Here is a 24,036-nt window from a genome sequence, read left to right as displayed (position 1 = left end):
CCACCCTTTCAGAAACAATGCTATAAAGCAAGCATAACAATCTCTTAATACTAGAAGATCCAACAACAACAACACATACATAATTATATTTATTTTAGGGAAAAGTCAAGGGTTTTTTGAGCTGGGTTTATTTGCAGATAAATATGTATTGTACAGCAGCCTGAATCTTGAGAATGCTTGTTTTCCCCCCCTCGATATCACCCCTGTATATCTCCATCTATGCCAAAGTGTGTGAAAAATTCATAAAATCCAGGAATAATTCTGTAAATTTGAGAAAGAACGTTCTACGTTCTAGAATGCAGCAGCTTTATATACAACATGAAGAAATAATAAAATCCCACCCCTTACCAGAAAAATACAGATTTTTTCCCTGCGCCACCTTGTGGCCATTTGTGGCATTTTTCTGATAATTGCTGTAGATACAAGTATTGCTGATGAAGATACTGCCTTTCTGTTAAATATCAATATATATTTTAAAACTAGTTCTCTGAATAGATCTCCTCTGTCAACAGACCTCATTTCAGACTACAACTCTGTTAGAGCTGTGGTGCTTCTGAGCATCTCTATTGGAATATCGATGAGAGTTTTGAAGTGATGGGAGTGACTGAATTATTCTAGTGGAGCAACACTAGAGGTGGATGAGAGATCCATGATGTTTCTTCATAAAGACCCTAGGATTAAATATATTTACAATTTTTACTTAGGAAATCCGTCTTTTGGGGAAAAATGAACATCCCAACTTTCCAAGCAATAACATAATGTTTGACAGATTACCTGATTTTCTGGCTATATTTTGATGAAATCAGGAGATGCCTGCAATGTTTTAAGTCAGCTGTCTCAACAGGAGATTCCAGGAAGATGCAGTAGCAAAATATCTTCTCAGTATCCAGAGTATTCATGTTGTTGCTTAATATTAGTTTCCATGTGACTGATAGAAATTAAAAGTTGGCATCCTCTGACTGCTGGTACCTTGGAACATCAACTGATTTTGAACAGGCAACTCTGTCTTTCCCACAGCTTTCATATTTTACATTAGAAAAATGACCATGAGAGAGCTGGTAGTTTTCTTCCAAATTTCTTTAGGAATACATATTTTTAAAAAACTTGCTCTTGCAGACGTTCCTGAGTAAAATTTTGGTTTCTGTGATGGCTGCTTAGTAAGTACTATCCATTTGCCTTTCTGTTTTCCTTTTGAAATGAGAGTCTGGACTGCAGTGCTTTACTGAAAAGCATTGGAGTCATCTCAGTGCTGCACTTTTGCAAAAAGGCTGCAAACACTTAAGTGAAATGAATAATTAAATATTTTAGCAAGTGTGTTCTTCCCCCCCCCCCACCGTGGATTAGCTCTGGAAAAGGTGAGGAATGTATTATAAACATCCCTTCACAGATTAATCACCTGTCTGTTTTATCCGCAACTGAAGGAATTGAAAAGAAAGTTTGATTGTATAAATATATGGGTTTGTTTGTTTAAACAACGTTGGGGTTTGTAAATATAATATATCTAAATTTCGCAATTCTTTGGAATGATCAAATGCAAAAGCAAAAAAAAAATAAATAAATCTGTATTTGAAGACGAAGACGAACAAGTTACTGTTGGATGGGATCTCAGTGAGAAACAAAAAGAGATACTGGCATGCAGGGAACTGAGAGTGAAATCAGGAAAGTGAGATCTACCTTGATTTTCTGATTTCACTTTCAGTTCCTAGAGATACTGTATCTCATCCAACAATAGCTTGATTAGTCAGATAGCGTACTTTATATTGATAGCTACAATCTGCAGGTATCTTTCATCTAAATAAACATGTACGTTATCAAGAATGTTTCTAGAAGTTATTTCAGTATTCATATTATCATTCACTTTTCTTTCTTTGAGTGATTGAAATTCCCAGTGGAGGTGCTTTTGTGACTTAACCTCTTCCTAGACAGGAGGAAAATATTGACTAATAGGAAAGGGTTTTGTAGACTATCTTATCCAAGTCCAGTTTAGTTTAGTTCAGAATGGTAGGTTCTTCAACAAATAGCTGTTCCTGAATTGCATCTGATGGAAATCTTTAACGAGAGAATTTATAACACCACGTAGCTGGCTTTTTTGTCAAACCGCTTTCATCATCAAGAAATTTTCTTTCACTTTGAGCTGAAACTGATCATCCTATTATAATCAAATCAATCAAATTTCTATGGGTTGATAGAGAATTAAATCTTTCCTTGTTTGTCTTACAGCTATTCAGGCATTTGAAGGATTTCATTGTATCTCCCTTTCCTATCCTTCATTATAGGGTTTTTTAAAACTAAATTTGGAATGTTCTGTGACTCTCATGCTTCTGGGGAGAGAAGAACATTTGGAATAAATAACATTCCCTTTAAAAAATCCACTAGGGGTTTAACAAACAAGTAAAACACAGCTATGTTCTTAAAGCCTTGTGGAAGCCATCTGAATTTCTGAGGGATGCTATTTCAGATGTTGTGAAAAAAAATATTCATTTCTGGGGCCCCACCAGGTAACCTTGTTTAATAGAAGGGACTCACTGACCCCACTTTGCCTGATTATACTCAATGGGCAGAAACTACTGGAGACAGGTAGCCCCATAGGCTCTATGCCAGGGGTAGGCAACCTCAGCTCTTTTATGACTTATGGACTTCAACTCCCAGAATTCCTGAGTCAGCTGACTCAGGAATTCTGGGAGTTGAAGTCCATGAGTCATAAAAGAGCTGAGGTTGCCTACCCCTGCTCTATGCCATGAAGGGCTTCATAGCTGATAACCAGCACCTTGAACTGCATCTGGAAGCAAACTGGCAACCAATGAAGTTCTTAGAGAATTGATGACATATGTGTGTATCTGTCACTGTTGCACTGTTGCACTGCTATATTTGGCTTTTAAGTAATCTTTAAGGGCAACCCTCTGTATGGTATATTTCAATAGTCCAATTGTAGGTGATCGTGGTATGAGTCACTATCTAAATATATTGGTGTCTATATGCTTGGAGTATATATGCACTTGGAGGTTTTGACATTAGTTTACTCTATAATGGGTCTCCTTTGTACCTACCCACAGTGAATCAAGTCAGGCATGGTGGTGGTAGTAATTCAATGGATTCCAATTCATTAGAATAACACCATCAGAATTGGAAGGGATCTTGGAGGTCTTCAAGCCCAATCCCCTGCTCAAGCAGGGAACCCATTGCTTAAGCAGAAAAATGATATATTTTTTTAAAAAAATAATTAATTTCCAAGAAGATATGTTAATGAAAAGGACCAATGAAGTAAAGACATCAAGCAATATCCAGGTGCTAGGAAATAGCACTTCTGACATATCTTTCTGGAGAAAACAACTTTCTGGAGAAAACTCATGTTGAAGCCCAGTGAAGATTTCTTGCTCAGAAGCAGTGGCAAAAGGTTATATGCCATCTAGATTTATTTAAGTATAGGGTTAAGTAAAAAATTTGGGCAGTCAGATTTATGATGACATGGTTGAATCTCTGATTTGACTTTCTGAATTAAATTGAAAAGTCAAAGTGAAACATTAAATCGAATGCTTCTGATTCTTTTCTGATCATTTTGATACTTCTGTATAAAATTGAAAATCTCCCCTCCGCAAAAAAAGAACCTGTATTAGTTAACAATTTATTTTCGATATCTAGACTGCATCAATGTTCAGATTTGATTCCATTTTTCTGAATTAAATTAATAATTCAAATACATTTTGTCTGATAGCTCTGACATATTACTTAATATACTTGTTTTTATTTTGTTCAATTTCAGAAAGTTCAAGTGAAAAATAAAGCAAAATGCATTATTAGTTAATATTTATATACTTATATTCATATAAAGTTAGCTGTAATCTGATACATACTTTCTTGGGAGCTAAGTCGCTGAAATTTTCAGTAATATATATATATATATATATATATATATATATATATATATATATATATATATATAAATCTTGCTTGCTCTCTTTGTACTTTTATTGTCTGCTGAACATGTGTTGTTGTTAGTTGCAAAGTCGCAACCCCATGTACAACGTTCCTCCAGGCCTTCCTGTCCTCTACCATCTTCTGGAGTCCATTTAAGCTCACGCCTACTGCTTCAGTGACTCTATCCAGCCACCTCATTCTCTGTCGTCCCATTCTTCTCTTGCCCTCAACCTTTCCCAGCATTAGGCTCTTCTCCAGTGAGTCCTTCCTTCTCATTAGGTGGCCAAAGTATTTGAGTTTCAACTTCAGGATCTGGCCTTCTAAAGAGCAGTCAGGGTTGATCTCCTCTAGGACTGACCAGTTTGATCGCTTTGCAGTCCAAGGGACTTGCAGGACATTTAAACATTAACTGTTTCATGTATAAAAACATGCATAGGTCTCTGTGAGTTTGAAGGTGCTATGCTAATTGTCCTAATGCATTAAATTAAAGCACAGAAAACTCAAGAGGCTTTTAGAAAGATTTTTAATTTATCCAATGGATGCCTCATGTTTTATTGATTTAAACTTCTATTGGAATGAACACAATTGATCTATCATCTACATTGCCCACTGCTTAAAAGAATATACATTTCAAAATAAAGTCTTACCTGTTTTGAACAGTACTGCTGATAGTGCTAGGCCATACACTGAAAACAGAAAATTCTTTGTAAAGCATACATTAGATTTGAGTGAATGTAAGCTTGAACATAAATTTACTGGTCCTTTTATATCTTGGATATCACTCCAACTCCTAACTTTTAGAAGTGATGTTTGTACAGTACTTGCCATTAGATAAAAAGAGGAAACAAAAGAGTTTTAAAACGTATTAGTTGAAATGCAAACAGCAGTTACTACCTCTACCAGGTATGTAAGAATTTGCTAGTAAAAAGTACAGGTAAAACTTGTATATATGAGACAGTATGTGTATATGAGACAGTACTAGAAGAAAATGTGTGCATTCAAAATAGAAAAGATATACGTAATATAATGCAATTCCCTCTCCCCCATAGTTTGAAATGATTGTTTAAAAACCACCAAGAGGAGACCAACTTCTTGTACCCAATCCTGTTTTTGATTATTTTTCTTGAGCAGATATTCTTTAATATGTAAAGAACAATATGGGCTCAGAGAGAGATGTGGGAGATAGTTCTATGTTGGTGCCTTCTAGATTTGTTAGACTGTTATAGTTTGGAAAAACAAACAAAGGGAGACTAATAAAATGGTGTGCTGAATCTGAAAGATGTGTTTAGGCTTGCATGCCTCATTCCTAACTTTCTTAGATTAAGCAAAACAATTTCAAGGCCAGGCACATTCCTCCCCCCCTCTGTATTTCTGTAGAATAGGCATTCTAAAATTTTATTAGTCAAGTGTAAGTGGATTTGGAGAGATAGAAGCAATTCTCAAGTGCTACTATAGTGTAATTGTAATATATAGGGATATTCATAATAATTACATTTTACCCTTGCTGCAGCAATATCCAGGAAGAGTAAATAATTACTACGTGAATCTCCTGCTCTCAAATATGAGTTTATCTGTTGCCTGAGCACTAACAAAATATTGTTTTGTGGCAGTGAAAATGAGGCAACAGCCTAAGCACGGTAGTTTTACTTTTTAAATTATGCTTTAATGCAATTTCCTGAACATTGATCAAAATTAATTGAATCTAGATAAGGATGTTATGCAAACATAACCAGAGAACTGGAACAGAGTCCAAGCCTTCCCTTTGTGAGAATCAAATGGGGAGAGGAAGAACATGTATCTTGTCTCTCAATTCCTACAACTGTAAAATGTGTGATTGCATCAAATAATTTCAACTTGGTTACCATGTAACATAGTCAAAGGCAGCTTTGTGTAACTGACAGTCCGCTAAAGCATTGGTTCTATTTGATAAGTTTGCTTCAATTCACAGGGTACCAAAGCTCTTTATATTTTATCATTGCTTTGATGGCAATAAAATAATCAAGTACCTATATTTGCACAACTTTATTATCTTCAGCCATTATTTATAACAAACAGAACAACATGAATAGGAATTTACTATTATCAAATAGTTCCTGTAAGAAAATGTTGCAGTCTAGAATGTTCCTATTCAGGAACCTGACCAGCCAGTGGTCCTTTCCCCAATCATATTATCTTAGAATTCTTTTTCTTAACAAAACCCCAGACCCCAAATACCACGACCATTAAATATGTCCAGCTTTTGACAGTTTCTTCAGCCCATAGACCCATCCATTACAGATTTTAATAGTTTTAATGTACAAAAATGTAGATTTTCATCAGCCTATTAATGTCCTCTATTTTAGCTACTGTGTTTTCCCAAAAATAAGACTGGATCTTATGTTTATTTTTGGTCCAAAAGACCCATTAGGGCTTATTTTTGGGACATGTCTTATTTTTCCATATACCGGAGGCAGTGAGTGTGTGGGGGCCAAAGGGGTCTGGCAGCAGCTGCAGCCTGCTGGCCCCTTGGCCGGCACACCCTAGGACTGTGAAGCCCATGCAGTGCAGGTGAATGGGAGTGCTGCTACCCCCAGGCTAACCCCCCCACCGAATGTGGCACGCGGCCACATGCCCACTCTATACCACTATCTGGTTGCTTGTGGCTGCAATGGCCATGTGGCATGCCAGTGTCGCTGCCACAAAGTGAGGCAAGGCAGGTGGTGGGGTGTGTGTATTGTATGGTTTCAGTGGCAGCAGCTCTGGAGGCTGGTGGTAGGCTCTCTGCACCATCCCTGGGCTGGCGGTTTTGGCCAATGAGTCCCATTCATGGCTTTGCCCACGCAGCCATGAGACCACACTGCCATAACTCCATCTACTAGCCCTGGTATAACTGTCCCGTGGCTGTGTTGGCAGAGCCATGAAGGGGCCAGGTGACCAAAACCACCAGCTCAGGAATTATGAAAAGAGCCTACCACCAGCCTCCAGAGCTGCTGCCATTGAAACCATACAATACAGGCAGGGAACAGGGAGCAGGCAGTATGAGGTGGCAGCACAGGACCCAAGGGGCAGGTGGAGGATGAGGCAGCCACAGCTGCCGGGCAAATGATCTGCGGGTTGGGGCATGGGCAGCAGGGACAAAAGAAAGCTTTTTCGGCAGATGCAACTGATGTGGACAAGGCCAATGTGCAGCGGTGGTGGAGGCCTTTCACCATAACTTCCCAAAACACAAGATAGTTGCCTTCGTACTTTTATTAAGGAAAGGCCTGCACCTCTGAATTTTCTTTTTAGGTGGAGCTGAGAAGAAGAAGAAAAGGAAATAAGAGAGGTAAGGCCCACTTCCCCAGCTATACTTACCCACTTGCATTCTTTGCCTATGTCGATTCCCTTCTGTGTCCCCAAAACCTTGTCTTCCTCTCATCTCCAGCCCATGATAAGGTAGACTTCATGGTAATGTTTTCCACTTTTTGTCTCAGGGTAGCCTCAAGGTATCTAAAAATATGTCAAACTTTTTTGTGTGTGCCTTCCAGTCAAGGACAGATCCTTGATGTTTTTCTTTGCAAGATTTCAAGGAAAATGGCAACTGGTTTGCCACTGCCTTCTTTCTTGTGCTGAGAGATAAGGACTGGTTGCAGGTCACTGAGTTGGTTTTGTGCCTAAGACGGGACTAAAACTCTTTTCTTTCCTGGTTTCTAAACTGGTGTCTTTACCAGTAGCTAAGACTGTTTCTCAACCTTGTTACATTACCTAAAATAGAAGTGTGGTGACTGCAGTGACTGAAAACAGAGAAAACAGAGGACCAACAAAAGGGTAGCCAAATCATGCCAGAATATTTTTCTGCTAAATCAGACAGTGAAGAAAGGGAAAAAATAGAATAAAAACCAGTGGTTTTTTTTCTTGCTATTTCTACTCCTAACTCTACTAATGGTTAGCAACACGTAAAGTGCAAATAATAGACTACTCCAACAGATTTACTATATATAGGAAAACAACTAATAATATTCTTTCAGCCCTCCAAGTGCTAAATGACATTTATTTGCCAATGGTTCATATCTCAAAAAGAGAGAAAATGTAATAATAATAAAAAATAGATTTTTCTTTCTTTCTTCAGATATTAAAATAATTAGCTGATGAAGGTATTTAAAGGAAGAAAGGTATTTAAAGGAAGGTATTTAAAGGAAGTGGGGGGGAACAAGGACAGCGGGAATGAGGAGGAGGCCAGCGACAAAACCAGCAGTGACAGCCCTTCCCTCTCCTGTTACCTGGTCCGTCAACAAGGAACCTGGTGGAGCACAGCTACGCGACCATCGGCTCCGTGGTCTATGGCTGTTCTGCCTAACAGCTGTTCAGTGCACGGGAGCAACAGGAAGCTGAAACTGGGCAGCACTAACTTTGTTTGATGTCAGTTTGTTTGCTGTTCCTGTGACTGAACACATGCCAGAACGTTCCATTATTAAAGCCAGCCACCTGTGAACTCTACTACTTGTTTCCTGTTGGAGCCAGGGGGGTGTTAAGGACTTCTGTCAAAAAGTTAGCGCTCTTCTTTATTTGTCCCTGCCCATTACCCTTGGGGGCCTGACAGGGATCTGTTCAGGGACCAGGGAATGGCTGAGGGCACACAGGAGATGGTGCCTGTGGGTGAAGGGGGAGAGCCAGTTGAGGCTGGGGTGGCAGCGCCAACTCCAGATGCTGGAGATGAAGATATCCAGCCAGTGGTGTGGCCCAAGGTGCTTGAGGCCCGACCTGCAGGACTGGTGAGTGACACATGGGTGGTTCCAGGGACGACGCAGGAGGCAGGACCCTCAGGAGAGTGGTGGCATAGTTCAGCTGTCACCGGCATGGTCATTGGCCAAGTACACACACCAGATGCTTTGGGCCACTAAATGATGGAGTGGAGAGAGAAGCGTCTAACAGATGATGATGTAGGGGAGTGGAGCTATTCCATGGCACCAGGGTGGCAGACGGACATTTTGAGGGAGAGGTTTGGAGAGGCTGGGTTCCAGGATCTCCCCTCATGGCCACGTTGGGAGGCAGGCCCCAAGACGGCACCATGGCCATGAACCCAGCCAGTGCAGACATGGTTTCAGTTGGCCAGCCCAAAATTGAAACCAGACACTGGCCACTCTCCTGACACCCTGCAGGTGAAAGGCCCCACCAAGGGTGTGTTCCTGCCCATTCCAACAGGACGATCCCAGGCTGTGTGAGAAGGCAGGACGCTACTGGATCCAAGTAGGGCCCCCACCAGGCATCCAATTTTGGTGGCTGGATCATCAGTCCGACGGGGTGTAGGTGCTGGGGAACAGCACTCTCTACCTGTGGTTGATGCCCTACAAAGTCCGGGATGGCCCTTGGGGTCATGGTCCCAGGGGATGGCCTGAGGTCCTCCGCCATTACAGGCAACATTTTATGGGAACCCGGATTGTTTGGCAATATTCCTAAGCCAGGCCATTAGCCATTTGGACCAATACGCCCAGTTTTATCCATCCCAGTGAGCCATGGTGGTGGTGACCACGTAATAATAATAATAATAATAATAATAATAATAATAATAATAATAATAATAATAATAATAACAACAACAACAACAACAACAATAATGGTATCTTGGAGGTCATCTAGTCCAACCCCCTGCTCAGGCAGGAAACCCTATACCATTTCAGACAAATGACTGTCCAGTCTCTTCTTAAAAACTTCCAGTGTTGGACCATTCACTGCTTCTGAAGGCAGGTTGTTCCACTGGTTAATTGTTCTAACACTCAGGAAGTTTCGCCTTAGTTCTAGGTTGCTTCTCTTCTTGATTAGTTTCCATCCATTGCTTCTTGTCCTGCTTTCAGGTGCTTTGGAGAATAGCTTGACTCCCTCTTCTTTGTGGTAGCCCCTGACATATTGGAACACTGCTATCAGCCCACCCACCCACCCCCATCCTTCTCTTCATTAAACTAGACATACCCAATTCAAGCAACCGTTCCTTATATGTTTTAGCCTCCAGTCCTCTAATCTTTGTTGTTCTTCTCTGTACTCTTTCTAGAGTCTCAACACCTTTTTTACATTGTGGTGACCAAAACTGGATACAGTATTCTAAGTGTGGCCTTACCAAGGCATTGTAAAGTGTTATTAATACTTCACGTGATCTTGATTCTATCCCTCTGTTAATGCAGTCTAGCATTGTGTTGGCTTTTTTGGCAGCTGCAGCATACTGCTGGCTCATATTTAAGTGATTGTCCACTAGGACTCCGAGATCCCTCTCAGAGTTACTACTATTGAGCAAGGTACTACCTATACTATACCTGTGCATTTGATTTTTCCTGCCTAAATGTAGAACCTTACTTTTTTCACCATTGAATTTCATTTTGTTAGTTAGCACTGGGCCCAGAACAGAGCCCTGGGGCACCCCACTATACACTTCCCTCCATGTAGATGCAGTTCCATTGAGGACCACACGCTGAGTACGGCCGGTCAGCCAGCTATGAATCCATCTGGTGGTGATGCTGTCTAACCCAAACTTCTGACATTCTGCTTGTTTTTAGAATATTTGCATTATTGTTCTTAGGGCAATGGACTGGTTTTTTGTCATCAGCATTTCCTCATTTTGAAGTGGTAACTTTTATTTTTGTTTTCTTTTGTTGTAAACCTGCTATGTACTGCCATGATATTTTGTTCTACATGAAAAAGGCCTGGAGCTAAATTTTAGAGGTCCCTAACATTCTGTGGAGTTCTCCATCCCATTACTTCTCTGATAGTAAGCAGTGTGTCTCCTCTTCCTCCTGCTCCTTCTGCTCCTCATCCTTTAGTGAATGCAAAATCAGGCTCATTAAAGAAGGGTTATAATGGATGCAACCATTGTAACTACCTCTAAAGTTCACAAAGGCTGTCTGAAAAAGTGAGCAAAAGTAGCATCAACAGTATATTGGAGTACAGGAAATTGCTTTGTATTATGTTAGACCATTGATCCATTTAGCCCAATGCTGTTAGCACTAAATAGCAGTGGCCCTCAAAAACCTTCACCTGGAGATTTTCATGTCCTATGTTGAGATGCCAGGACTGAACCTGGAACTTTCTATGTGGAAAAATTTTGTCCTGTTCCTCAACTTTCCTCTAAGTAGTCATGTTTTGATGTTGGCTTTCAAAAGCTATGTTTGTCTTACTAGAACTTTTTTTATATAGAGAATCTGTTGAGTCATGTGTCAAGCCTGATGTTATGCTGGCTTTTCAGAATACAACACTAGTTATCTGATAGAGTCTCCATGTTTGCTTTCAATTGAGAACAGATCCTGTTTTAGAAAATAAATGAAGGATGTAGGACTTTCTAATGGATTTTAGGGAATGCAAAGCAAACACATAGCGAGATAGCTTATTGATAATTTTCACTCTTGATTATTCTCAACGTTATTGGCTTAACAAAGACAGCACAGTTTCAATTAATAGTATAGGTTAAATAAGTTCTACTTAAAAGATCCAGCATTTTACACACAATGTACTTTTTCCTATCATGAAAGCTCAAGTATGGACAAAATAATGTCTTTAGTGCTCCTACCAGAAATGTATTAACTATCCCCAGTAGTATTTGTCTTTACTAGTTCAATTCCATTGTTTGTTGAAGATTCATCTTTTCACCAGGTCTTTGTATCATTTTAATGTGATCTGAAGAGACTTCTTAATATTCTCTTTTGTTGGTAGTATTTTTATTGTTATTTTTCCAATTTGATATAATGGATGCTTATAATAACCTTGTGTTATAAGTATTTGTGTTCTATATTTTTATTTATAAATTCTATTCTTCTAAACCATAGATTTTTACCCAATTTGTGAATCATGGGTTGTCAATCACTTGACACACATACTCTTCTTATGGGTTTTTATATACAAAATTAGGTCTGCTATGAAGAAAGTGGATAAACAATTTTTTCATTATTCTAGAAATTGGCATCTTCAATGGCGCTGAGTAGTGGGAGATACACTTGTCAGAAAAAAAAGAAACAACTAGTGCATAGCTAAACTAAGGAAACTGCTACTAACAGGACTGCTTTGAAAAGAAATTAGAGAGATTCACGGAAGGTTTGCCTATTTAGGTCTATGTCATAATAGCTAACTCAGGCCACTATTGGGAGGAAGATTTGGCCTTTGGTCTGGATTCGTCTTATGCTATCTTTAAATTCAAGCAGGCAGAGAAAACAGCATGGTTCAAGCACCACACAGAGTTGCCTTATTTAACATGGTAGCTCAGAAATTGAGCAAGTCTGCAAGGAATTTCAGTTGAAATAATTCAGCCCTGGAAATTTTTGATAGGATATCAGCTTTATCCACATTCATATACGTTATAACGACAGAATCTCTTTAGTCAGCAGCTCTCTTTTTGATTCTGGGATCATTTTGGTAAGAGGCCAGTACTGTATAGTTGCATATGTGGTTGGACATAATAGTCCAAAAACCGCCATAGGGGTTGTTGGTATGCTTCTGTCACTGTATGGTTTGAAAGGCAGGCACCAAGAATGAAGAGTATGACTAGAAGCACAGTGAGGAGAATCACCAGCAGGATTCCAGCAAAATGCCACAAAATAATGAAGACCCAGGCTAGCTTCCACCTGTTGAAAAGAAATGGGAAACCACCAGTTGATAAAAGTAAAGTATGTCATGGCAAAACAATAACTTCTTACATCTTAATGACAGTTTGTTGATTGGAGAAAATATATACTGTAACTAACTTGCAGTTGCGAGTTTGATGTTTAAGTTTAAGTTTAAGTTTATTATATTTGTATATCACCCTTCTCCCGAAGGACTCAGGGCGGTGAACAGGGCACATATAAAATACAAAGTACAAAAATTAAAAGAGAATTAAATACAGGGCCCGAGCTAAAACAATAAATAATAATGTAAAACCACAATAAAAAACCCCAACACATCCCCAATCAGGCCAGGCCAGCTTGTTCAAATAAAAAGGTCTTCAGATTGCGTCGGAAGGAGCGAAGGTCAGGCGCCGTCCGGAGCTCAACCGGCAACTGATTACATAAGTCCGGGGCACCCACAGAGAAGGCCCTCCCCCTGGGGGCCACCAGTCAACATTCTCTGACCGGTGGCACCCTGAGGAGGCCCTCTCTGTGGGAACGCACAGGGCGGAGGGAAGTTGACGCCGGCAGCAGGTGATCCCTGAGGTACTCCGGACCCATGCCATGTAGGGCCTTGAAAACCATAATTGATGTGCATAATATAATAGTTAAGAAATTTGCAAGAGAATCTCATTAAATTTTATAAACCATCTTATTGTTTAATGTTTTGCTGCCATTGATTGTATTGCAAATTCACCTTTGGATTTTGTTTTTCTTTAATGGAAATTGTGGTCTGCCTAATTAATCATAAAAACAGAATTCTGAAAATCCGTGAGAAAATCTTAGACAAGGTCTCCAGGCAATCATCTGGTCATAAGAAAAATGGACTCTGTGCATATCAATCAGGTTCCTCTTTATGGTTGTTGCAAATTTATGCTGTAGTTATCATCACTGTTGTTGTTAGCTGCGAAGTCGTGTCCGACCCATCACGACTCTATGGACAACGTTCCTCCAGGCCTTCCTGTTCTCTACCATCTTCTGGTGTCCATTTAAGCTCACACCTACTGCTTCAGTGACTCCATCCAGCCACCTTATTCTCTGTCGTCCCCTTCTTCTATTGCCCTCAATCTTTCCCAGCATTAGGCTCTTCTCCTGTGAGTCCTTCCTTCTCATTAGGTGGCCAAAGTATTTGAGTTTTAGCTTCAGGATCTGGCCTTCTAAAGAGCAGTCAGGGTTGATCTCCTCTAGGACTGACTGGTTTGATCACCTTGCAGTCCAAGGGACTCGCAGGAGTCTTCTCCAGCACCATAGTTCAAAGGCCTCAATTCTTTGGCGCTCAGCCTTTTTTATGGTCCAACTTTCACAGCCATACATTGCAACTGGGAAGACCATAGCCTTGACTATACGAACTTTTGTTGGCAGGTGATGTCTTTGCTTTTTAGTGTGCTGTCTAGATTTGCCATGGCTTTCCTCCCGAGGAGCAAGCGTCTTTTAATTTCTTGGCTACAGTCCCCATCTGCAGTGATCTTGGAGCCCAGGAAAATAAAATCTGTCACTACCTCCATTTCTTCCCCATCTATTTGCCAGGAATTGAGAGGGCCGGATGCCATGATCTTGGTTTTCTTAATGTTAAGTTTCAACCCAACTTTTGCACTCTTCTTCTTTAGCCGCAACAAGAGGCTCTTTAGTTCTTCTTCACTTTCTGCCATTAGAGTGGTATCATCTGTATATCTTAGGGTGTTGATATTTCTTCCAGCAATCTTAATTCCAACTTTTGATTCATCTAGCCCTGCCTTTCTCATGATGTGCTCTGCATATAAGTTAAATAGGCAGGGTGACAGTATACAGCCTTGCCGGACTCCTTTCCCAATTTTGAACCAATCAGTGGTTCCGTGTCCAGTTCTCACTGTTGCTTCTTGTCCCACATATAGGTTTCTCAAGAGAGAAATAAGATGGTCTGGTACTCCCATCTCTTTAAGAACTTGCCACAGTTTATATTTATTTATATTTATTTATATTTAAATTTATATACCGCCCTATTCCCGTAGGACTCAGGGCGGTTTACAGGGAAAATTAAAAGTTAAAATACATCATATACAATTAAAAACTAACATTAAATTAATCCCTGAACTTAACTAAAACCCCATTAATTAAAAATTAAAACCCCTCAGTCTGGGCCAGACAACTCAAAAAACCAAGTTTTCAAGTCCCTACAAAATGAGCGAAGGTCGGGGGCGGTCCTAAGCTCCGTGGGAAGCCGGTTCCAAAGGGCCGGGGCACCCACAGAAAAACACCCTTCCCCTGGGGATAACCCGCCGGCATTCCTTAACCGGCGGTACCCTAAGAAGGCCCTCCCTGTGGGAGTGCACAGGACAATGGGAAATTGATGCCGGCAGCAGGTGTTCCCTTAGATAATCCGGACCCAAGCCATTTAGAACTTTATAGGTCATTACCAGCACCTTGAATCTCACCCGGAGGGCAACCGGAAGCCAATGCAGCTCACGGAGAAGAGGTGTTAAATGGGAGTATCGGGAAACTCCCATAACAACTCACACAGCTGCATTCTGCACCAGCTGAAGCCTCCGAGTGGTCCTCAAGGGCAGCCCCATGTAGAGAGCGTTGCAGTAGTCTAGCCAGGAGGTCACAAGCGCATGGGTGACTGTGCGTAGGGCATCTTGGTCCAGATAGGGCCGCAACTGGTGCACCAGACGAAGCTGGGCAAAAGCCCCCCTGGTCACGGCTCCTATATGATCTTCAAAATTGAGCCGTGAATCCAAGAGGACACCCAAGTTGCGAGCCCTATCGACAGGGGGTAACACCTCAACCCCCATCATTAGTGGTAGAACAACCTGGTTTATCCGAGATGCCGATATGCACAGCCACTCAGTCTTGGCAGAATTGAGTTGAAGCCTGTTTCTCCCCATCCAAAACCGGACCGCTTCCAGGCAATGGGACATCACGTCGAGTGCATCACTGGGTTGGTTCAGGGTGGAAAGAAAAAGTTGGGTATCATCAGCATACTGATGATACCCCACCCCAAAACCAGGAATGAGCTCGCCCAGCGGTTTCATGTAGATGTTGAACAGGAGGGGAGAGAGGACCGACCCCTGAGGGACTCCACAAACGAGAGACCTCGGGGCAGACCTCTGCCCTCCTGTCAACACCGACTGCGAGCGGCCCAGGAGTTAGGAGGAGAACCACCATAAAATGGTGCCTCCCACTCCCAACCCACTGAGACGCCGCAGTAGGATACCATGGTCGATGGTATCGAAAGCCGCTGAGAGATCTAAAAGGACTAGGACAGAGGAACATCCCCTGTCCCGAGCCCACCAGAGATCATTCACCAGTGTGACCAATGCCGTCTCCGTGCTGTACCCGGGCCTGAAACCTGATTGGTACGGGTCCAGATAATCAGTTTCCTCCAGGAACAGAGGAAGCTGATGCACCACCACACTCTCAACAACCTTCGCCAAAAAGCGAAGGTTGGAGACCGGACGATAGTTATTTAAAACAGCCGGGTCCAGGGCAGGCTTCTTGAGGAGGGACCTCACCACTGCCTCCTTCAAGGCAGTGGGGAAGATACCCTCCTTCAAGGAAGCAGTTATTACTGCCTGGAACCAGCCTCGTGTGTCCTCCCGAGCCGCATAAACCAGCCAGGAGGGGCACGGGTCCAGTAAACAAGTGGTGGAGCTCAGTCTCCTCATAATCCTGTCCATGTCATCGGGAGAAACAGGGTCGAACTCAGTCCAGATAACATGCTCAAGACCGCTTGATTCCTCCATGCCCAGTCAGAGTCCAAACCGGTCCGGATCTGAGCGATTTTGTCCACCAGATGATGATGAAACTCCTCAGCCCGACCCTGTAAGGGTTCCTCCCTCACCTCCCGATTAAGGAGAGAGTGGGTCACCCTAAAAAGGGCGGCTGGGCGATTATCTGCAGATGCGATGAGGGCAGCGAAGTAATTAGACTTGGCCGTCCTCATCACAGTGAGGTAAGACCTTGTGAAGGCTCTTAGTCGCAATCGGTCAGATTCAGACCGGGTGGACCTCCAACCGCTCTCTAGACCCCGTCTCCGATGCTTCATCTCCCGGAGTTCCACAGTAAACCATGGAGCCCAACGGGATCTGTGCCGAGTCTGGGGTCGCAAGGGTACAACACGGTCGAGTGCCTCGGCAGCCGTCCTTTCCCAGGCATCAACCAAGGCATCAACTGGGCTGTGAGTGAGGGAGATAGGTAAGGACCCAAGCGCCGTCTGGAACCGTTCTGGGTCCATTAGGTGCCTGGGATGGAACCATCTGGTCGGTTCCACAGCCCGGCAGCGGGGGGTGGCACAATGGAAGACCAGCCACAGGAAATAATAATCGGACCATGACAGGGGGACAACAGATGGCGAGCCCCCTCCCAAATCATCCAACCATTGTCCAGATAGAAAAATCAGGTCAAGGGTGTGACCCGCCCCATGAGTCGGGCCCTGAATTACTTGGGTCAGGTCCATAGCCATCATGGAAGCCATGAACTCCCGAGCTAACTCTGAAGACTCTCCCAGGGAAGGCAGGTTGAAGTCGCCCAGAACTATAAGTCTGGGAAACTCCACCGTCAACCCTGAGAGGGTGTCGAGCAGCTCAGGCAGGGCTGTTGCCACACAGCTGGGCACCAGGTATGTTAGCAACAGACCCAGCTGAGCCCGAGGGCCACATCTCATGAGGAGGGACTCACTCCCACCTATCTGGACAACGGTGGTCTCCCGCGGACATAAGGTCTCCCGTATAACCACCGTCACCCCACCGCCCCTGCCCTGAGCCCGAGACTGGTGTAGCACACAGAAACCCAGAGGGCAAAGTTCAACCAGGGGGACACCGCCCTCTGGGCCCAACCAGGTCTCTGTAATGCATGCCAGATCCGCGTGTTCCTCCTCGATCAATTCCCGGATGAGGGGAGCCTTGTTCACCACGGATCTGGCATTGAAATACACCAGTCTGAGCTCAGGGTCCTGATCCCCCTTGCCCCCGGATACAAGGGTACTAACTGGAGGGTCGGAACACGCCACCGCTCGAAGACAGCGGGGGCGCAGTCCCGGATATTGATACAGCCCTCCGTGTAACCGCCTGCTGCCATTCCCAATCGTCGTGGGGATTTTTAACCCCACCCCCATACCAACGGAACCAAAAGCCCACGTCCCCAACCCCATCTCACCGGGAACTATTAGAGGCCCAGACTGACAGCCAGTTGATAAAACCCTCCCTGATTCCCCCCCTCCCTCCCATTCCCACCCCTCCCTAACCCTTTAAAACAACCAGCTAAAAACATACAAGGGGCCTCTTAATGCATTTCCACCAGAGGCCCCTATTTAAGCCCAGCCACCTCTCAGGGTCCCAACAATTTGGCCCATCCTCAAGGGAAGTAAGGGACATGGTGACCGGTCATATCCAGGAGGGAGGAGCCCCCCTGAGAGCATACAAGTCCGTGCTAGAGTATTGTATATGAACCATATCATGATAACAACTGTATAGGGCCATAAACCAATGAGCAATTAGATGACATAATGATGTGATGTTATAAGCCAGGATAAGCATCTCAATCCCCCAAATCAGTCCAACTCGGCTCTTACCCGAGTCAACCAGGTGAATCAACTGCAGCCGCTCTCTCACCGCCGCTGAGGAAAGCCCACCAGGGATGGACTGAGTCCAGGGTACCAGGGAAACCCATCCCACTGATCTCTCACATCAGTGGGTGGTTGATGGACAATCCCACCACCCTCTCACCACGGCGTAATCCCGGTACATATCATCTGGCAATAGGAAGTCTTAGGAGTGGGGATAATGTTCATGTTCCACCCTGCTCCAACCAACCGGGCGATTAAGAAGGCAGTCCTTCGTGCCAAGTACAGTGTATGTCAGCTATTCCAGGAAACTCAAACCAGGGCCTCCCCAACCAAGCAAAACACCAAGGTCTTATCACGGAAGGTCCAAACGCCATCAGGCCATCAAGCCACCATCTTTGACAGAAACGCCCGACAGAAGACCACACAGCAAGGGCTCATCCAAGCCAGCCTTTAGCCCAGCAGAGCATCCAGACAGAGAAGGGGGGGTCTTCACACTACCAAAGAGGTGCCCACCCCCTGTTCCTATCTCCGTAGGGCCAAATGTCCAGCAACCATCCCAGCTGCAAGGTCCTTCTCCGGCCAATCTTCGGGCCGGGAGGGCTCCCAAAAAGGAGTCCCAGTGCAGCCCAGTGCAGTGCGGCGTCTGCCATCGCTGGGGGCGGCAACAGCCAAGCAACATGGCCGCGTATCTTCAGGCCAAAGGCAAAGATTGTTATGATCCACACAATCAAAGGCTTTAGCATAGTCAATGAAGCAGAAGTAGATGTTTTTCTGGAACTCCCTAGCTTTCTCCATGATCCAGCGGATGTTGGCAATTTGATCTCTAGTTCCTCTGCCTCTTCAAAATCCTGCCTGTACTTCTGGTAGTTCTCGATCCACATACTGCTGAAGTCTAGCTTGTAGGATTTTAAGCATGGCTTTACTAGCATGAGAAATGAGTGCTATCATCACTATCAAATAGTAAATATTTTCTTCACTAACCTACCACCACAAAGCTGCTGTTTCATAGGCATCTCTTCCCTTCTTATTTTTTCTTCCTTTAGGTAAAAAAAGAGTAAAAGTAGATTTTTAAGATTTGTAGCTTCCAGTGTTTAATTGGTGAATGTTTTAAAGTTCCTCTCTGTGTAACTTAGACAGTTACATTCCCTTAATCTAATTTTCTTGCCACTTAAACACTGAAGCCATGCTGCTAAATTACAGCATGATTTTGCACTATTCTCTTAGCCGTTGTGAAATAACAGCATCTGTAATCATTTTGAGCAACACGATTTGAAAACATCTAAGAACGACCCTGCTAAATCCTGTCAAAGACCAGTCTAATCCAGTATTCTTTCCCAGATCTTCCAGATGGATACCAAAGGCTGGATAGGTGATAGTGCTTTCCTGATGTTTTCCAGCAACTGAACTTCAGAGGCATGCTGTCTCTCTATTGATGCCAAGCATCCATGTGTGTACAGAAATCCAGTAACAGCAGATGACAAAGGAGTCAATTACTGCTAAATATGTGCCCTGCTGTCAATGCAGAGGAACATCATAGTGTCAGGTTGCTAAGTCAATGCCTATTTTAGGACTATAGATACTGTATCTGCTGACTATTTAAGAAGGTAGTAATTGCAAAATGTAATTATTAGCTTACTGTGAGGACAACCTGCCAGTTTCTTCGAATTAATCACAAATTGTATAAGGTTAGTCTGTATCCCTTCCCCTTCAGAAGCTATTAGGCAACAACTTATTCTACAGCTCCAAATATAAGGTATCACTCAGCAACTATCTCTATCAAAGCTCAATTTCAGTAATTGGGTTAACTATAGCTAAAGCAGAGGACCAAATTTCCCCCCAGAGAAAGCTTTCTCTGTTTTGGATAAAACAAGGTTACTGACCAGTTGAGCCCTGGCTATTTCATACATCAAGTTGTTTGGGTGAAGATTCAAAAACTTGCCTGGAAAGTTGCTGTGACACCTGAAAGAAAAGAAGTCTGGATTATTGAAACAGATTTTGTACCAGTGAGCTTGTTCCTAAAACCTTCCCAAAGGAGATTCTTCAAAAATCCTCAAAGAATGTGGTAGTGTGACATTATGAAAGAAGTAATGTCCTTTAAGCCAACACTGAGAAGGCCATGCTTGTATGATAAGATGTGGCTATGCACTATGTATAAAATATAGAAATTTATATTAGGAGTGGTTTTTTTTTTCTTCTCTGTCAACCTTTTCTCCCTGGGTCTTTTTATAAGAAAATAAATTTAATCTGAAGAATTAAAAGCAATATATAGAGAGCAAGAACAAATGAAAGTATATGATCTCATCAAGAGAGTAAAAGAATTGAAATGAAAATGGGCTGGTCACATAGCAAGAAGAACAGTCATAGAATGGATCACTTTTGATAAAAGAGACCTAAAACAAGATGGATTGATGATATCAGCAAGTATTGCGGGCCCAATTGGCAAAAGAAAGCTCAGGACCATATTGGTTGGAATCATGCGGAAGAGGCCTTCATCCTGCAGTGCATAGACAATAGTTAAAATGATGATACTGTATATGTATTCCTTTTAATTCTTCAGGGTTCCAGTGCTCATATACTGTAGATAAAATGCTGCTGCTCCTCTGTGTGTGTATATTTGTGTGTAAAAGAATCTAGATCCAGTAAATGTTGATTAAAAACAATATTATAGAGTGAGCTAAAATGCTTGTTCAGGGTACACAGGTTGTTGGATGTTTCTGGAGTTGTTTTATATGGCATGGATTGGAGATATTGTGTGTATCACAGTTTCATCCTCCAGATCAGGTAACAGAAGTTGTCGTAGGAGAGGATACGAGAATAGCACTGGTTTAGCAGACTGGCTGATGGAAAGGGCTGCAGCTTTCAGATGTCAATGAAGATAGCCTGACAAAGGTGTGAGAATCCAAGAAACCCTGGAAAGAGTTCACATTTCCCCCCATTCCCCTCAGACTATGAGTGACTTTTGAAATAAAAGAAAGGAGAGAAATGTGTGAGGGAATGGAATGAATAGGAGACTTTTAAAAAGCTCCATTTGGATTTTTCTCTCTAAAAGTGTACTTATATAGTTAAGCCAAGGCTCTTTATATTTGAAATATGAATTAATTATCTACCTAAAAGAAGCACAACAAGAAAAAAAAAGGTGATTTAGAGAAAAACTACATGCGGTTGGGAAATCTCTGTCCTCTTTCCCACTTTCCAGCATAGCAGTTCTTACATCAAAGCCATATTATTCTTGCACAAAATTACAATAACATTTGCTTGACTTACAAACACTGAAATTTGAAACATGGTACAGAAAGAACTAGATCCATAGAAGTGTCTTACCGGGCCTTCTCTTTCTCAACAGTCTGCAGCTCGGTCTGCAGAGTTTTTTCTCTGTCTTGAAGAATCTAGGAGGAAATAGGTAGCAAGTTGGGAGAACAACTGAAGCTGAATAAGGCTTTCCTAGCCACACTTTACTCCCTGTTCCAACAAAAGCCATACATCCAAGAGCACCCTCAGATTACATACCAGCTCTTTCCAGGGGAAGGTTGTTCTCTACGGAGAACTAAAGTTTGTGTTATCCCAGAGTCGGTTTGTAAACCCTCTGGCCAGTTCCTTGCCATTTCATTAAGCTGAGACTAAACTTTATTTTCAGCCTGTTTTCCCCCATCCAGAACCTTAACTGCTACAGGCCTTGAGGCATGTTTTCAACCTTATTGCCTGGATGGCTTGGGATATATGTATAATTGGGTATCATCAACATATTGATGATAGCAGATTTAAAACCTTCTCCAGTAGCTTGATGTCAGTGTTAAATTAAATAAGACAGGAGAGATGGAAAAACACAGAGGCATTACATATTGCAGAGCTTGAGGCTTGACCTCATCTGTCCCATGCAATGGCCTGGAATGCTCTGAAAGAAAGGAACAGAACTACCAAAGTACAGTGACCGCAGTTCCTAAGTCTCATAGAGGATCTGGAAAGATAGCGTGGTTGATGGTATTTTTTTTTAATCCCATTTATATCCCGCCCTTCTCCAAAGACTCAGGGCGGCTTACAATCTGAAGCACAAATCAATGTGCTTAGCAATAGCCTTCATTCTATGTAAGGGGTGTCAAACTCAATTTCATTGAGGGCCGTATCAGCATTGCGGTTGCCCTCAGGGGGCCAGGTGGGTATGGCCAGAGTGGGCGTGGCCTACTGGGGGGGCGTGGCTAGAGTGTGTACAGCCTATTGGGTGGGCGTGGCCAGCTCAACATCGTTCGCATCAAGGGTGCCTATGGGGGCCTGGGCAGGAGTGGGACAGATCTGAGGGTCTCTGGCAGAAGGAGGGTCTCTGGGCCGGGGCCAAGGCAGTGGGGGCTGTTCCCTCACTGTTTCCAGGATGGCTTTGCGGGCCACATGAAACCACTTCATGTGGCCCGCACTTTTTTTTTTTGGCCCAAGATGGCGACGGACGCAACCTAAGCTTCGGGCGCTCTTCGAGGGCTCCAAGGAATTCGCTTAGGGAGGCCCACGGTATGGACAGGCGACTCTGGGGGTGGGGGAGTTAATAAACAGCTGCTGGGCGCTATTCTTTGCGGCGCTGAGCCCCCCCCCCTCCAAACTAGCGGCGCTGGAGAACTGCCGCCTGCCGACCTGTCGAGCTCTATTATGGCGCCGAACGCTGTTGCAGCGCCGTGAAGCCCGGGACGCCTTGCCTGATTTTTCTCTTCTGCCGGCTTGCCGAGGTGACTCTGGGGATTGGGAGGACTCTGGAACAGCTGCTGGGCGCTGCTCCTCGTGGCGCTGAGCCCCCCCCCTCCGAACTGTCAGCTTGCTGCTCTGAACTGGCGGCTCTTGAGAACTGCCTGCCTGCCGATCTGCCGAGCTTCGCTATGGCGTTGAGCACTGCGACAGCGATGTGAAGTTCGGGATGCCCTCCTTGCTTCCTTCTTCTGCCGGCTTGCCGAGGCGTCTCTGGGGATTGGGGGGATTTTCAAACAGCTGCTGGGCGCTGCTTTTTGTGGTGCTCAGCCCCCCCCTCCGAGCTAGCGGCTTCTGATTTGAACTAGCGGCGTTTGAGACTTTGCCTGCCTGCCGACCTGCTGTTCTCCGCTATGGCGCCGAGAAGTCCGGGACGCCTTGCCCTGCCTTCCCTCTTTCTGCCTGTTCGCCGTGAATACCCTCTGCTTGTCGGAGGGGCAGCGGCGACGATCCCCACCGGTCAGAGATCTTCTTACGATCACCAGCTGGCTGGCGCCGTTTTTGGCGGCGCGGAGCCTTTTTCTCCTCCCGGATGGTGGCTGCAGATGGTGGGCCTGGTCATCGGCCCCGGCGGACATATTGGCGAATTCCCGGACTTAATATATCTGCTGGGATTGCCTCTCTCCGCCGTTAGAAGATTGCCTGGACTGGCGGATGGGTGCTTGGGAAAGAATGCTCCTGTTCTTCCCCCCCCCGGACTGGTGGCGCTGGCCGGAGATGCGAGGATTGACAGAGGCCTGGCCTGCCTGTTCTTACTTTTCCGGCTGACAGGCAGGCATTATGGCTTGCTCCATGCCGGATGGGAACTAAGATCCCTCCTATTGATAGTCCAGTGTGGCTGGGACCGGACCGTGGTGGGAGGACGGTTTTGGACTGGCCAGTAACCACCTCACTGGTGTGAGAGACCAGTTGGGGTGGCCCTGGCTCAGGATCCCCTTTTCGCTCTCTGCTCCTGATTGGAACCCTCAGCCGGAGTGAGAGGACGACTGAGGTTGTCCCTTGGATTTCCATCTCAGGTGAGAGCTGAGATGGCTTTGCAGACTAGCAGAGGTGCCTACTGGACTTTTTACCATCTATACACCATCACTGAGCGATCCTTTGGACACAACATCTGCCCTAAAAGACTATCTCAGCGCAGTATGATTTATTACTCCGAAGCGGACTTGTATGCCCTTAGGGCAGTTCCTGCCTCATGGGCGCGACCTGTCGCCTGTTTCCATACTCCCCTTAATGACGATCCCAAGCTTTGGGATTCCGAGAGGTGGCTGGGCTTAG

The sequence above is a fragment of the Vipera berus genome, assembly GCF_964194415.1.
Source record: "Vipera berus genome assembly, chromosome: 5".
Classification (NCBI taxonomy): Eukaryota; Metazoa; Chordata; class Lepidosauria; order Squamata; family Viperidae; genus Vipera; species Vipera berus.
This window is presented reverse-complemented; position numbering follows the sequence as displayed.